The sequence below is a fragment of the Halichoerus grypus genome, chromosome 9, assembly GCF_964656455.1.
Source record: "Halichoerus grypus chromosome 9, mHalGry1.hap1.1, whole genome shotgun sequence".
Taxonomy (NCBI): Eukaryota; Metazoa; Chordata; class Mammalia; order Carnivora; family Phocidae; genus Halichoerus; species Halichoerus grypus.
Window position 1 is genome coordinate 40,398,348 of NC_135720.1, and position 17,075 is coordinate 40,415,422.

At 36.7% G+C, this 17,075-nt stretch overlaps 1 long non-coding RNA gene across 1 annotated transcript in view; it reads left to right on the top strand.

The window, feature by feature from the left end:
* The window catches only part of LOC118533343 (uncharacterized), a 193,447-nt gene that overhangs the window by 80,517 nt on the left and 95,855 nt on the right, over positions 1 to 17,075 (top strand). Inside the window, exon 2 of the long non-coding RNA XR_013440904.1 lies at positions 14,496 to 14,616. This is a non-coding gene — a long non-coding RNA (uncharacterized LOC118533343). The remainder of the gene's footprint in view (positions 1 to 14,495; positions 14,617 to 17,075) is intronic.

Here is a 17,075-nt window from a genome sequence, read left to right on the forward strand (position 1 = left end):
TGTAGTCTCTCTGCCAATTTACAAAGCAGTAAAATACTATTACCCTCATTCAAGAAACTTTAATGATTATTTTTATTCATATTTATTACATCTTACATTGCTTTATTCACAATAGCAAATATCAACTCTTATTTCCCAGTCCTTAAATTAAGAAATATTTAATTCATAAGTTTTCAAGAAAAAAATAACCATCTCTTGTATTGGAACATTGTTCTGTTTTAAAGAGTTGACAAGAAGGGTTCTATTGCAAATAGCTTCACACATAAAGGATATATATAAAACATTTTCAGTGTTAATGATCTTACCCTTTTATTTATGTATTTATTTTGGAGTGAGGAATTATAGATTGATAGGTTAGTTTCTTTTTCTTTTACTACTTTATGAGGTTGCTCCACCATCTTCTAGCTTGCATTGCTTCCAATGAGAATTCTGCTATCATTTCTTACCTTTGTTCTTCTTATGTTAATTGTACTTTTCTCTGGCTGTTTTTAACACTTTTCTCTTAATCATTTAAAACAATTTGATACTCTGATTTAGTGTAATTTTCTGCCTTTTCTTGTGTTTGGGTTTTATTGTTCTTGGACATGTATATTAACAATTTTCATCAAATTTTAAGTTTCCACTTTATTTCTTTAAATACTTTTTCTGTCCGTCCCACCCATTCTCTTTGAAAGACTTCAATTACATATAGAATAAAGCACTAAAAATCCTTTCATTGATCATTGGTTCTCTGTTTCTTTTTTTCAGCCTTTTTTTTTCTATCTGTATATCATTGTGAATATTTTCTATTGCTGTATCTTCAAGTTTACTGTTTCTTCTAAATTTCTTATCTGTTGTTTATCCTATCCAGTGTATTTTTCATTTTAGATATTATAATTTTCATCTTTCAGAAGTTCATCTTGTGGTTTTTAAAAAATACCTTCTATTTCTACATATTATGCTTAACTTTCTTTAGTTTTCTAAAAATGTGGAATACAAGTATAATAGTTTCTATTGTCCTATTTACTAATTTTATGATCTGGTAGTTTTTGGGTTGGTTTTGAGTCATTGATTTTTCTCTTCATTGTGAATTATGTAATATTGCTTCTTTGCATGCCTGCTAATTTGTTATTGGATGCCAGACATTATGAATTTTATCTTATTGTGCTCTGGATATTTTTGTATTCCTAAAAATATTCTTGAACTTTGTTATGGTTATTGAACTATGTTACACTACTTGGAAATATTTTGACCCTTTTTGATTTTGTTTTTAAGCTTTTGTTAGGCAGGACCAGAATAGTATTTAGTCTAGAACTAATTTTTCCCTACCACAGAGGCAAAAACCCTTCTGGGTACTCTACCCAATTCCTGTAAATTATGAAAGTTTCTTTTTTTTTTCTCTCTCTCTTTTTTTCTGCATTAGCTGATTGAACAGGGATAATTCCTGGTCCTGTGTGAACTTCAGGGATTTCCCCTCTAATCCTTCCTAATGGTTTTTTTCTTGGCCTCAGGTAGTTTCTTAGAGTATATGTGCTGGTCTTACCTTCTTCTGTCAAGGTGGCCTCTTCAGGTTGCTGGAGTTCTCTTTCAGTGCAGCTCTCTCCTCTATGGTACTCTCTTCTGCGAATTCCAGTTGTCAAAGCTTCCTTTGACTCTCAGGTCTAGGTGGACTCTATTTGGAACCCTTTCTTGTACCACAGGTAGACATTTCCTTGGACAGTCTGCTGGATGTTCAGAAGTTTCACCTTATTTGCTTCCTGTGTCTCAGGAATTACTGTCCTTCACTGCTTGAGTCCAGTGTCTCTATAACTATTTTTCACAAAGTTTACCCATGTGGGGGGATGTTATTCCATTTGATACAAGTGGAAGTCCTATTCTTTTACCTTTAATCTAGCTGAGTTTATTTGTTTAAAGTTTATTTGTTGTGGATAGTATTTAGTTGGGTCTTTTTTTTTTTTTCAATCCAGCCTGATTATTTGTGCCTTTTATTTTATTTTATTTTTCTTAAAATTTTATTACGTTATGTTAGTCACCATACAATACATCATTGGTTTTTGATGTGGTGATCCACGATCCATTGTTTTTCGTCTAACACCCAGTGCTCCATGCAGTATGTGCCCTCCTTAATACCCATCACCGGGCTAACCAATCCCCCCTCCCCCCTCCCCTCTAAAACCCTGTTTGTTTCTCAGAGTCCATAGTCTCTCATGGTTCATCTCTCCCTCCAATTCCCCCCCCCCATTTGTCCCTTCCTTCTCCTAATGTCCTCCATGTTATTCCTTATGTTCCACAAATAAGTGAAACCATATGATAATTGACTTTCTCTGCTTGACTTATTTCACTTAGCATAATCTCCTCCAGTCCCACCCATGTTGATGTAAAAGTTGGGTATTCATCTTTTCTGATGGCTGAGTAATATTCCATTGTATATATGGACCACATCTTCTTTATCCATTCATCTGTTGAAGGGCATCTCAGCTCTTTCCACAGTGTGGCTATTGCGGACATTGCTGCTATGAACATTGGGGTGCATATGGCCCTTCTTTTCACTACATCTGTGTCTTTGGGGTAAATACCCAGGAGTGCAATTGCTGGGTCATAGGGTAGCTCTATTTTTAAATTTTTGAGGAACCTCCACACTGTTTCCCAAAGTGGCTGTACCAACTTGCATTCCCACCAACAGTGTAAGAGGGTTCCCCTTTCTCCACAACCTCTCCAACATTTGTTGTTTCTTTCCCTGTCCATTTTTGCCATTCTAACTGGTGTAAGGTGGTATCTCAATGTGGTTTTGATTTGGATTTCCCTGATGGCTAATGATGATGAACATTTTTTCATGTGTCTGTTATCCATTTGTATGTCTTCTTCAGAGAAGTGTCTTGATTTCATATCTTCTGCCCACTTTTTGACTTGATTATTTGTTTTTTGGGTGTTGAGTTTGAGAAGTTCTTTATAGATCTTGGATACCAGCCCTTTATCTGTAGTGTCATTTGCAAATATCTTCTCCCATTCTGTGGGCTGCCTCTTTGTTTTGTTGACTGTTTCCTTTGCTGTGCAGAAGCTTTTTATCTTGATGAAGTCCCAAAAGTTAATTTTTGCTTTTGTTTCACTAGCTTTTGGAGATGTATCTTGAAAGAAGTTGCTGTGGGTGATGTCAAAGAGGTTACTGCCTATGTTCTCCTCTAGGATTTTGATGGAGTCCTGTCTCACATTGAGGTCTTTCATCCACTTTGAGTTTATCTTTGTGAATGGTGTTAGAGAATGGTCGAGTTTCATTCTTCTGCATGTGGCTGTCCAATTTTCCCAACACCATTTATTGAAGAGACTGTCTTTTTTCCATTGCATGTTTTTTCCTGCTTTGTCCAAGATTATTTGACCGTAGAGTTGAGGGTCCATATCTGGGTTCTCTGTTCTGTTCCATTGGTCTATATGTCTGTTTTTGTGCCAGTACCATGCTGTCTTGGTGATCACAGCTTTGTAATATAGCTTGAAATCGGGCAACGTGATGCCCCCAGCTTTGTTTTTCTTTTTCAACATTTCCTTGGCGATTCGGGGTCTTTTCTGATTCCATACAAATTTTAGGATTGTCTGTTCCAGCACTTTGAAAAATGTCATTGGAATTTTGATCGGGATGGCATTGAAGGTATAGATTGCTCTGGGTAGCATAGATATTTTAACAATGTCTGTTCTTCTGATCCATGAGCATGGAACATTTTTCCATCTTTTTGTGTCTTCTTCAATTTCTTTCATGAGCGTTTTGTAGTTCCTAGAGTATAGATCCTTTGCCTCTTTGGTTAGGTTTATTCCGAAGTATCTTATGGTTTTTGGTGCTGTTGTAAATGGAATCGTTTCTCTAATTTCTCTTTCTACAGTTGCATTGTTAGTGTATAAGAAAGCAACTGATTTCTGTGCATTGATTTTGTATCCTGCCACATTACTAAATTGCTGTATGAGTTCTAGTAATTTGGGGGTGGAGTCTTTTGGGTTTTCCACATAAAGTATCATGTCATCTGCGAAAAGAGAGAGTTTGACTTCTTCTTTGCCAGTTTGAATACCTTTTATTTCTTTTTGTTGTCTGATTGCTGTTGCTAGGACTTCTAATACTATGTTGAACAATAGTGGCGAGAGTGGGCATCCTTGACATGTTCCTGATCTTAAGGGAAAGTCTCTCAGCTTTTCCCCATTGAGGATGATATTTGCTGTGGGTTTTTCATAGATGGATTTTATGAACTTGAGGAATGTTCCCTCTATCCCTATACTCTGAAGAGTTTTAATCAGGAAAGGATGTTGTATTTTGTCGAATGCTTTTTCTGTATCAATTGAGAGGACCATATGGTTCTTCTCCCTCCTCTTATTAATGTGTTCTATCACATTGATTGATTTGCGAATGTTGAACCACCCTTGCATCCCGGGGATAAATCCCACTTGGTCATGGTGGATGATCCTTTTAATGTATTGTTGGATCCTATTAGCTAGGATTTTGTTGAGGATTTTGGAATCCATATTCATCAGGGATATTGGTCTGAAATTCTCCTTTTTGATGGGGTCTTTGCCTGGTTTGGGGATTAAGGTAATGCTGGCCTCATAGAATGAGTTTGGAAGTTTTCCTTCTGTTTCTATTTTTTGAAACAGCTTCAGTAGAATAGGTATTATTTCTTCTTTGAATGTTTGGTAGAATTCCCCAGGGAATCCATCAGGCCCTGGACTCTTGTTTTTTGGGAGGTTTTTGATCACTGCTTCAATCTCATTACTGGTTATTGGCCTATTCAGGTTGTCAGTTTCTTCCTGTTTCAGTCCTGGCAGCTTATAGGTTTCCAGGAAGGCCTCCATTTCATCCAGATTGCTCAGTTTATTGCCATATAGTTGTTGATAATAATTTCTAATAATTGCTTCTATTTCCTTGGTGTTAGTCGTGATCTCTCCCCTGTCATTCATAATTTTATTAATTTGGGTCCTTTCTCTTTTCTTTTGGATAAGTCTGGCCAGTGGTTTATCGATCTTATTAATTCTTTCAAAGAACCAACTTCTAGTTTTGTTGATCTGATCTACTGTGTTTCTGGTTTCTAATTCATTGATTTCTGCTCTAATTTTAATTATTTCTCTTCTAATGCGTGGCTTAGGCATTGTTTGTTGCTTTTTCTCTAGTTCTTTAAGGTGTAAAGTTAGTTGGTGAATTCGGGATTTTTCTATTTTTTTGAGTGAGGCTTGGATGGCTATGTATTTCCCCCTTAGGACCGCCTTTGCAGTATCCCATAGGTTTTGGACTGATGTGTTTTCGTTCTCATTGATTTCCATGAATTGTTCAAGTTCTCCTTTGATTTCCTGGTTGACCCAAACATTCTTGAGCAGAGTGGTCTTTAGCTTCCAAGTGTTTGAATTTCTGCCAAATTTTTTCTTGTGATTGAGTTCCAGTTTTAAAGCATTGTGGTCTGAGAATATGCAGGGAATAATCTCAATCTTTTGGTATCGGTTGAGACCTGATTTGTGACCCAGTATGTGGTCTATTCTGGAGAAAGTTCCATGTGTGCTCGAGAAGAATGAGTATTCTGTTGTTTTAGGGTGGAATGTTCTGTAAATATCTATGAGGTCCATCTGGTCCAATGTATCATTCAAAACTCTTGTTTCCTTGTTGATTTTCTGCTTAGATGATCTGTCCATTGCTGAGAGTGGAGTATTGAGGTCTCCTACAATTAACGTATTGTTATCAATATGACTCTTTATTTTGGTTAACAGTTGGCTTATGTAGATGGCTGCTCCCATGTTGGGGGCATAGATATTTATAATTGTTAGATCTTCTTGTTGGATAGACCCTTTAAGAATGATATAGTGTCCTGTGTCTCTAATTACAGACTTTAGTTTAAAATCTAATTTGTTTGATATAAGAATTGCTACCCCAGCTTTCTTTTGAGGTCTGCTGGCATGGAAGATGGATCTCCATCCCTTCACTTTCAGTCTGGATGTATCTTTAGGTTCAAAATGAGTCTCTTGTAGGCAGCATATGGATGGGTCCTGTCTTTTTATCCAATCTGCAACCCTGTGCCGTTTTATGGGAGCGTTTAGGCCATTCACGTTGAGAGTGATTATTGAAAGATATGAATTAATTGTCATCATGTTGTCTGTGAAGATGTTGTTTTTATAGATTGTCCCTATAAATTTCTGTTGTATATCACTCTTGGGGTCTTTCTCCTTTTATAGAACCCCCCTTAATATTTCTTGCAGGGCCGGCTTAGTGGTCACATATTCTTTCAGTTTCTGCCGGTCGTCAAAGCTCTGCATCTCTCCATCCATTCTAAATGAAAGCCTTGCCAGATAAAGTATTCTTGGCTGCATGTTCTTCTCATTTAGGACCCTGAATATGTCTTGCCAGACCTTTCTGGCTTGCCAGGTCTCTGTGGATAGGTCTGACGTTATTCTGATGTTCCTCCCTCTGTACGTAAGGAATCTCTTCCCCCTAACTGCCCTTAAGATGGTTTCCTTGGTTCTAAGATTTGCAAGTTTTACTATTACATGCCAGGGTGTTGGCCTGTTTTCCTTGATCTTGGGAGGGGTCCTCTCTGCCTCTAGGATGTGAATGTTTGTTTCATTCCCCAGATTAGGGAAGTTCTCAGCTATGATTTGCTCAAATACATCTTCTAGTCCTCTCTCTCTCTCCACTCCCTCCGGGATTCCAATTATTCTGACATTGGAACGCTTCATGGTGTCACTTATTTCTCTGATTCTATTTTCATGGATTCTGAGTTGTTTTTCCCTGGCCTCCTCTTTTCCCTTTTTATCTATTATATTGTCTTCCAGGTCGCTTATTCACTCTTCTGCCTCAGTTACCCTAGCTGTTAGATTATATAGATTGGATTGGATCTCACTGATAGCATTTTTAAGTTCTGCCAATTCACCTTTCATTTCTGCCCTTAGAGACTCTATGTTGCCATTAATTGATTTCTCCATTCTAGCCATTGTCTTCACAATTGCTAGCCTGAATTCCATCTCCGACATCTTGGTTATATCTGCATCCATTTGTAAATCTGCAGCATAAGTCATAATCTCTGAGTCTTTTCTATTTTGGGGGCTCCTCCTCCTAGTCATTCTGTTGATGGGTGTTTGAGGGAATGTATAGAGTCCAAATTATTGACCAGAACCCAAGCAAGATGCACCTGTTTTCTTAGGGTTGCTGGCCTCTTGTTTTCCCAGCCTGTCTTCTGTGGGAGGGGCCAGCCATGCTGTTACTCAGGCAATCCTGTTTGGGCGGAGTTGCCCTGCCCCGCTGTGGCAGGGGATGGGCTCAGCGGGAATCAGTTTTTGGGGCTTTTGTTCTCTGGCGGCTATCCCCAGTGGCTTTCTGCGTCTCTTCTGTGAGTCAGAGCAGAAGAGACCGTTTCCAACCCTCTGCCTCAGAGCAGAGAGACTGCAGTCTGTTCTTCAGTGAGCTCTCCAGGCCACACTGTCTCTGTTTCTGTCCGTGCTGCTATAAACTGCAGTGGCCTGGGTTGTGCGTCCCTCCGCAGCGCTCCCAGTCCTGCCTCCAGGTCGGGGCATGTCTCTGCCCTTTGTGCTTCTAAAACTGCCAGCTGCTCCCAGTTCACCCGCGTGACCCCGCCACTCTGGGTTTCTGCCCCGGGGCTGCAGTTCGCAGGCACGACCCCGCCGCTCCGGGTTTCCGCCCCAGGGGCTGCCCTAAAGTCCTTTGCCCCGCTGCTACAGGTCTGCGAGTCTGTGCTCGTCCCCAGTGCGCGAGGCTGTCACTCACCGGTGGTGTAGGATTGCCACAGCCAGGCACCCTCCCGCTGCCATTTATCCTACAATATCTGCCCGCGGAATCACGGCTCTCCGCTTCGTACCTCGAAACCAACTGCCTGCGATATTCTGCTTGTAGAGATCCAGATCTTCTTACATCTCAGGCTGGTTTCGTGGGTGCTCAGAGTGGTCTGGTAGATATCCAGCTCAATTCCGGGACCAGTTGAAATAGGGTCCCGTACTCCTCCGCAATCTTTCCCCCCTCCTTATTTGTGCCTTTTAATTTGAGAGTTTATACCTGTGCTGTCAAATACTACATTCATTGGCCACATGTGACTATTCACCACTTGAAATGTATCTGGTCAGACCTGATACATGCTGACAGTCTGAAATACAGACCAGGCCTTCACTTCTTCTTTTTTATTTATTTATTTATTTATTTTAAGATTTTATTTATTCGACAGAGAGAGACACAGCGAGAGAGGGAATACAAGTAGGGGGAGTGGGAGAGGGAGAAGCAGGCTTCCCGCGGAGCAGGGAGCCCGATGTGGGGCTCGATCCCAGGACCCTGGGATCATGACCTGAGCCGAAGGCAGACGCTTAACGACTGAGCCACCCAGGTGCCCCCGGCCTTCACTTCTTAGTACAAAAAAATTGTAATATACTCACTAATAAATTTTTCTATTGAGTACACATTGAAATATTTTGAAAACTTTGAGTTAAGTAAATATGTTATTAAAATTATTTTCGCCTGTTTTTACTTTTGAAAATGTGGCTGTTAGAAAATTTAAAAGTATGTGCATGGGTTGACTAGTATTTCTATTAGCACTATTAAATTCTCCAACTTAGGGAGATTCTAGGCTTTGTCTTCTGTTCTCCTCACCCTGAAGACCTACCAAAATTTATGTTCAAGTTTATTTAGATCTTAATAATAAACTTCTGAATGAAGGAATAACCAATGGTATGTCCTTTTCTTTCTCATAGCAGTTTTTGTTGTGTCTCTTACTTCTACTTACTACTGTTTGATCTCAGGGCCAAACTATCCCATTTGATAAACCCTCCTTTTCCCCAACACACTGCTTTGTCAAGTTATTGCATGGCAAGTTTTAATGGCAAATAAATCACTTTAGTGAAAAAATTCTCCTTCTCTATTTTCCTAACAGTTAATATTGTCAAAATAGTTTCACAATAAAGGTAGTTCCATTTACCTTTTATAAAGCATAAGGGTAGTATTATGGTGTGATGGTGCTGATGCTTATTCACCAATGGGCATTATCATATATAAATTAGATTTAGTCTTTTTTTTTTTAAAAGATTTTATTTATTTATTTTACAGAGAGAGACACAGTGAGAGAGGGAACACAAGCAGAGGGAGTGGGAGAGGGAGAAGCAGGCTTCCCACAGAGCAGGGAGCCCAACGCGGGGCTTGATCCCAGGACCCTGGGATCATGACCTGAGCCGAAGGCAGGCGCTTAACCACTGAGCCACCCAGGCACCCCTAAATTAGATTTAGTCTTAAAGGATCAATTTAAAAGATTTTATATCTTATCAAATTTATTGTAAACAGTCTGTCTTAGAAGTGTGACAACCATAACTTTCCTACGTTTTAGATAAAATAAGGAGTACACATACACACACACACACACACCTCTTTATGTATTTCTGGATTCTATCCCAATATAAAATATTGATTTGCATTTGTACAATGTACTCAGTCAATTCTAGGTCCCAGAAGAAATATGTTCATTGAGTCTGGTGTCAAATAATGAATAAAATGAATGAAAAACAAGAACAAAGGAAAAAAACCAAAAATGAACCATATCAAAGAATAAATGATAGCTTAATATTCTTGAGAATCTGTTTTTGTAAAAAAAATATTTCTAAATAGGTCACATTTCCCTCCATTTAATACAACCCCAAAACTAGTTGCCATCTTTTAAACCTGTGATTTTACTTTTAAAGATCATTTTGCTTCATCACTTCTATCTTTAGGGAGCGAATGATTTCTACTGGGTGTGTTAATGAATTACTATTCTTTTTTGAATAGCTAGTCATCTCATTACTCACATATGTAAAATATTATCAAACTAGATAACTACCCTGTTGTGGAGGGTATATATTCTTTTTTTTTTTTTTTTTTTAAAGATTTTATTTATTTATTTGAGACAGAGAGAATGAGAGAGAGAGAGAGAGCACATGAGAGGGGTGAGGGTCATAGGGAGAAGCAGGCTCCCTGCCGAGCAGGGAGCCCGATGCGGGACTCGATCCAGGGACTCCAGGATCATGACCTGAGCCGAGGGCAGTTGCTTAACCAACTGAGCCACCCAGGCGCCCGAGGGTATATATTCTTATTTTAGGATATAAAGTTCTATTATATTGTAATAAAAAAAAGTTCAACAAGTAAAACTTTCACTGTGAGAAAGAATTTACGTGGGTGTTTTAAATATTGAATATGGCATTAAAGATTGGAGAGAATTAATCTTCCAACAAGAGCAGTAGAAACATATTTCTTTGTAATATTTGAAAACCAGGCAAGGCAGAGCATTACAAAATCAGTGTTAGAAGATAATCTGGTATACTCAGGGATATGGAACGTAAAACCTAAGCTACCTATTTCAGCCTTCGCCAAGTTTTACTGCTTATTATGCTTGTAGGATAAAAAAGGAGAAAGAACTATATTTCAAAATATTTTTCAGTATAAAAGTTTGTCTCTTACAATGGAGCTACAGTATATAGAACCACTTTCTCGTTGTATAGGAGTGTGTTTCTGATAATCATCAATAACATATGCTTATATAACACAATGTTTGCTGGAATAGATACATCATTTTAGAATATCATTATAAATATATATTCAGTGGAAAATCCTACTAGTGAACTGTCCTACTTTATACCCACCATAAACTGCTATGCCGAGTATTTATGTTTCTTTGAGTCCAATTAAGACAGGTTGTTCTGTAAACTGATCAGGGGGTCAGTCAAGCAGTAATGCCAAGGTCTTCTATTGCTTCAGCGACTTTAAGTGGTCAGGACAGAATTTGTAGCTGAGCAGTTGCTCAGGTCTTGGCAGTTTCAGTTAACTACAATGAACTTTGCACATTAATTTGTTGGTACATTGAGATAGATATTAGAATAATGATCTCAAAAGTGCTTGTTTGGATGCAACATTTTGGGATATGGGGTTAAAAATGATTGTTTGTCTCTCAAACTTTTTACCCTTTCTCCAAATACCTAATCATCAACAGATGATGTTTGCCTTTTACTTTATAGGGAAAATACATATCAAGTAAGTACCTACTCAGTTTCTCTCCCCTCCACTTCTTGTTTTTTCCTCCCCTCCATCTCTATATGTATCTTTGATGTCACTCATCAGTTCCTTCTTTTCTAGTTTAGAAGAATCTGTGTTTCAGGTTCTTTCCAAAGGCCTCAGAGACAGTGGAACACAGTGGGTTAAGAGAACAGTCTTTGATTCCCAGCTGCCTGGGCTCTAATTTTCCTTCCCCAACTTGGGCCAGTTCAGTATTTCAGTTTTTCCATCTCTAAGATGGATATAATGAAGACATGTATCTCATAAGGTTCTGAAGCCGATTGTATTAATTAACACTAAAAATGTGAAGGGCACTGCCTGGTACACAGCGTGAGCAATTACTCTTACTATGAGTTATTATCACTTCCTGCCTCATCAAGGTCTCAGTTCACAAATTCTTTCCTCTGTTCTGAGTCTTTAGTCACTTTTCCTCCACTGGTCCTCCTTCTTAAACTACCTGTGCACTCACAACCCAAGAAAATTTTCCCTCAATCTGATCTATTATACTTTTTTTTTTTTTTTTTTTAAGATTTTATTTATTTGTGAGAGAGAGAATGGGAGACAGAGAGCATGAGAGGGAGGGAGCCCGATGTGGGACTCGATCCCGGGACTCCAGGATCATGACCTGAGCCGAAGGCAGTCGCTTAACCAACTGAGCCACCCAGGCGCCCCTGATCTATTATACTTTTACCATCTCTTCTTTCACTGCCACACTTTATGAAATCGTATTCTCACTCTGTTCCCCAATTCTAATTCTCCATCTGTTCTTCATTCTTCAATCCAGTACAATCTGACTGCTATTCCCACTGCTATATTACAACTGGTCCACCCTGACCTCCTGATTTTCAAACCCAGTGGCACATTTCCAGCCATCATCCCATATAATCAATCATTCTACAGTATTTAACACTGTTGACCAATGTGGAACTACTTTAGATGTTCTTTTTCAGTGTCTATGACATTACTCTTTCCTGTTCACTTCATTTGGACATTACTCTTCAGTCTTTTCTGAGTCTTCTATTGTACACACCATGTATCAGGATAATCTCCAGTATTTGATTATGTGAATTTCTCTTACATCCTATGCTGCCAAAATATATCTACAAGTGCATAATGCATATGTCTCCTTCTCTACATTCTAACCAGACTTGCCTTAATTTAGGCTGTATACATTTTCAGTAAACTTCATTCTAACTTCTTTTATAGTAGCCATCTAATTATTGGCCTTTCAGCCTCTACTCCCTTAAATCTGTCATCCAATCTATTTCTAGATTTTTTCATTCTAAAATCTCAATCTAATTATCTCTGCTATGTGAATGCATAATTCCATCATATGTTACAAGGTAAAAAAACTCAAATGTCCTATATTAATTGGATTCTATATTAATTGTTTGACGAACCTTTACTTGGACCCTAAGACTCAGCACCAATTTTATATCTTCTAACATTTATTTAATTCTCCAGGTAATGAGACACTACTTATTTGCTTTCATAGAAATGTTTACTCTTACAGTCTTTTACAGACAATGTAATTTATTCATTTACATGTCCATCTCTTGCCTAAATGATACATCATCCTTTTAGGATCCTTGGAATCTAACATCTCTAGAATATAACATAAACCTAAGTGTATTTGTTGAATAACTACCTTTCCATAAAAGTAGGTAGTACCTCAGGATGTGGTGGATTTTAATTATATTTGCATATATATATACACACACACACACATATATGTAGTATAAGATATAAATATATTTTAATTAAATTTTCTTTCATAATAAATAAGTAATATTATATAACTTAAAAAATATTCTGTGAGATAATATTTTTTTTCCTTTTTGTGTGGTCTTATAACCCTCAAAACATAAAAGTAAAATATATGTAAATAACTCATGTGTGTACCAAAAACATTCAGGAAATGGTGTGATTCGTAAGATTCAGTGAATTTACTGTCTTCTCAGTATACTCTCTGGCTGTAAACGTATTGTATGGATTTAGTCTCATCTATTGTATAGGTAGTATTGGTTCTAGTGACTGATTCACTATTGAAAAGTTGTACTAATGCAAGCACATTTACCATTTTTAAGAGACCTAGTAGTTATATATACACAATAAAATTTTCATTAAATGATAAAATCTTAAGCTTTGCATATAAAATATTAATATTGAATCAAGATGTTTTAACAATAGGAATGCTATTGAATTATCATCAAAGAAACCATAAGATTCTTAAAATACAATGAAAAAGTCATTTCATGCAGTTGGTAAGATAGAAGCGAAGACAAAATCAATTCATGACTCCTGGTAAATTCTGAACAACTCAGAACTCTGTTAATGCACCCTTAAATTGTGAGCCAAAAGCATGTAGAACATTTCTGATATAGGCAAGGAAGGGTAGATTTCAGAAATTTAAGCTCCTAAGACATTATTTTCCATTATTAAGATTCTCCTCTGATTATTTTAATCTATTCCAATGTTGCCTGAGTAGGTATATACTAATACATTAAATATTACATTCCATTTTGAGTTAAGAGCTGCATGCCCATTGAAAGGCCTTCCTCACTGACTGAAATGTACATTTCTGAGTTATTATTCCAGTAGAGATATTGAAGTTTCTGCTAAAATTTTGAATATGAGGAGTTTAAAAAACTTTTGATGCTGCTATCAGAGGATTACCCTACCCATATCAAAATGTAATAATATATTATTTGGTTGCATATTATAAAAATTGAGAATTGAAAAGAGATTATTGCTGTTTATAATGTCCACTTAATCATTTCTGGATCCTGGGATCATGACCTGAGCCGAAAGCAGGTGCTTAACCGACTGAGACACCCAGGAGCCCCAAGTCAAGTGTTATTGCAGTAAATGAAAAGAGCTTAGGAGTTAGATCTCTGCTCAAGTTCATGTTCTGTTGTTGGGATCTGATGCAGAGCATGAATTCTTGTTACATCACCTGACAAATATTAGATATTCCATAAAAATAATTATTAATAAAAATTCAAACAAATTGCTATACACCCAATTTATTTTTACATTACAATTTAAAAAGTAAGTAAAAACAGTTAATAACTGAAGTACATTTGCATTTCTTCCAGGCTTTTACCATACCAATGACTTAATGTTCCAATCACAATATTCAACAACAGTATAATGTTTATTAGAACTATACATATATATGTTAAGATAAGAAAAGGGAACAACACAGTTAAGGCGTGTAGCTCTATAGTAAAACTGAGAAGATAATTGAGGCTATATAGTAAAGTAAAAAAAAAAAAAAAAGAAAACCCCAAACTCCAAACGAAACGGGGGTGGGGCATTTGCCAAAATGGATTCAAGGTCCAACTTTTTCATAAACTAACTTTGTGAACTAAACCGCTTGGTATGTTAGTGCTTCACTTCTCCTATTCTCTAATAAGAAGAGTAGATTAGATAGGGAGACCTCAGAATTTTTGTGGAAAAGAGTTTTTTTTTATTTTTCTAGAGCTTGAGTTGGTGATAGTCATTGTGGATACTGGGAGAAATCTATGGAAAAGAGAAATCTATGGATTTGGGAATGGAGCCAATATTGGGTTTTGTCAAATCTCTTTACCTTGGAAATGGAGGTAAGTGGATGGAGATATCCTGTGGATAAGAATGGTGGAAGAGATTTCTGTAAGATGAACAGCTTAGGACCATCAGACAAAAAAAGACCAACTTTAAAATAAAGCTCAGTGTAAAATGAGCTCACCAAAATAATTAACATCTAAATGTATTATTTTAAAATGCCTTTGTTGGATACTATAATTATATTTTAAAATTGAACATGAAACTCTTCATGGAAAGTATACTTAAAATTTTATTTATAAAATTACATCTTATAATTAAAAACTGGTGAGGAAAATATATTGTAATTTTCTTAAACTTTTAATATCAAATGACACTAGTGAAAAATAATTTTTGAAATTTATATATAGTGAAATATTTAGTGAAAAATAATTAACTTAGTGGACAATTAAAGCGATTACAATTTATCATATATATTTGGACAATATTGTTCTTTATTAAAGGTAATATGAATCACTGCAAAAATGACAATTTTATTTTGTTTAAATTTTATAATTTCCTTTAAAGTTTATAAAAATAATTTTGGAGTATAGTTGGCATACAGTGTTACATTAGTTTCAGGTTCATAATGTAGTGATTCAACAACTCTATACATTATGTTATACCCACCACAAGTGTAGCTACCATGTGTCACCATAAAATGCTATTACAGTACCATTGACTATATTCCCTATGCTGTACCTTTTATTCCTGTGATTTATTTATTCCATAACTGAAAGCCTGTGTCTCCCACTCCGTTTCACCCATTTTGCATATTCCCCATCCCCCTCCTCTCCAGCAATCATCAGTTTGTTCTCTGTATTTAGATAGGTCTGATTCTGCTTTTTGTTTGTTTATTCATCTGCTTTTTAGATTCCACATAAAATTGCAATCATATGGTATTTATCCTCTTTCTGACTTATGTCACTTAGGATAGGGAATACTCTCTAGGTCAATCCATGTTATCACAAACAGCAAGATCTTATCCATTTTTATAAAAATGATTTTGAGTGCTAAGTACTATTATATCCTTTTTATAATGAGGAACCTGGGGCTCAGAAAAATTACTTCTCCAAGGTAAATTACTTATTTAGTAAGAGGCAGAGCAAGGGTTCATATGTAGATCACCCTGACACTGAAAGCTGTGCTTTTTACCTACCATAGTATGGCCAATAAAGAAGGAGGATAACTGGGACCACAGTTACAAAGCAAAGAAAATGTTTACAGGCAGACGGAATGACTAGTTGTATTGCAAGCTGCTGAGGGACCAAGTTATTTAAGAACTGAAAGGCCACCATTGGGTAATCAGCATGAAGGTCAGTGGTGACCTCCACAAGAGCAGTTCTAGTGATGTGGTGGGAGAAAATCTTGAGTTAGTGGATTTAAGAATTCGCAGAGACAATCTTTTGTGGTGCTTCCTCTAAACGGAAGGAGGTGTTTGGAGTATTTACTAGAGGTGAGGAAACGAGAAATGAGATGAGAGGGTTTTTTTTCAGGTGGGAGAATAACATTTTTATATGCTGGTGGAACAATTCAGAAGAGGTAAAAAACTTGATATTGAAGGAAAGAGAAGTGAGAATTGCTGAAACAGTGTTCTTGTGTTGGAGAAAGCAGATGAGATTAGAATGCAAGTGGAGAGCTGGTCCTTGCTGAGAGTTCACCCATTTTCACCAGAGGGAAGACATAGTAGTTGGGAACAGATCCAAGTGTATGGGAGATATGGTTGTGATAGCTTGTGAATGTTGTCTTCTGCAATTCTCAGTCGTTGACTTACAGTGAGATGTTGGTATAAAATGTTACATTGAATTATACAATATCCAAATTAGGTAGGTACATCTCAGGTTTATTGAATTGAAATTAATTTAATTTAAAATTAAAGGCTAGAGTGTGGTATAAATTGAGAATAAAACCTTTGAAGATTATAGCAGATTCATATCATGGCTGTTAGATAGCTGTTTTTTATTGCTATCATAAAAATGTATGCTTATTCATGGAAAGAGCTGGTGTTCTCTTTTAGGTCTTTTTTCTTTGGAAACAAGGAGATGGTAATCATCACTATCAACCTTATCATTGAAGACAAAAGACAGCAATAAATATAATATTCTTTAAGTGAGGGTTAAAATCATCATAGGGTGAATGAGTGATTTTTGTTTTATGGTAAAATAAGTGACTTTTTCAGTGACATGAGTCTGTGGGATAAAGAACGAAATGCACATTTGTGCATTAAAATTCTGGATTCAAACCATCTGATAACATTTCTTGTCAAACTATTCTAACAGCTCTTATTGCATTGAGAATGTTTAAGTAAAATCTTAAAAGTAAAGTAAGGTTTCCCCTTTCTCTTTCTCTCTTTTGTTCCAAAAAAGAATAAAGGGCTGTATTTTACCTTTCTCTTAGCAGGTCCCAAAAGAACTTATAATGTGGGATCGATCCAAGAGGAATATTCCCAAAATTTGCTAAAAAACAAAAAAAATAATTT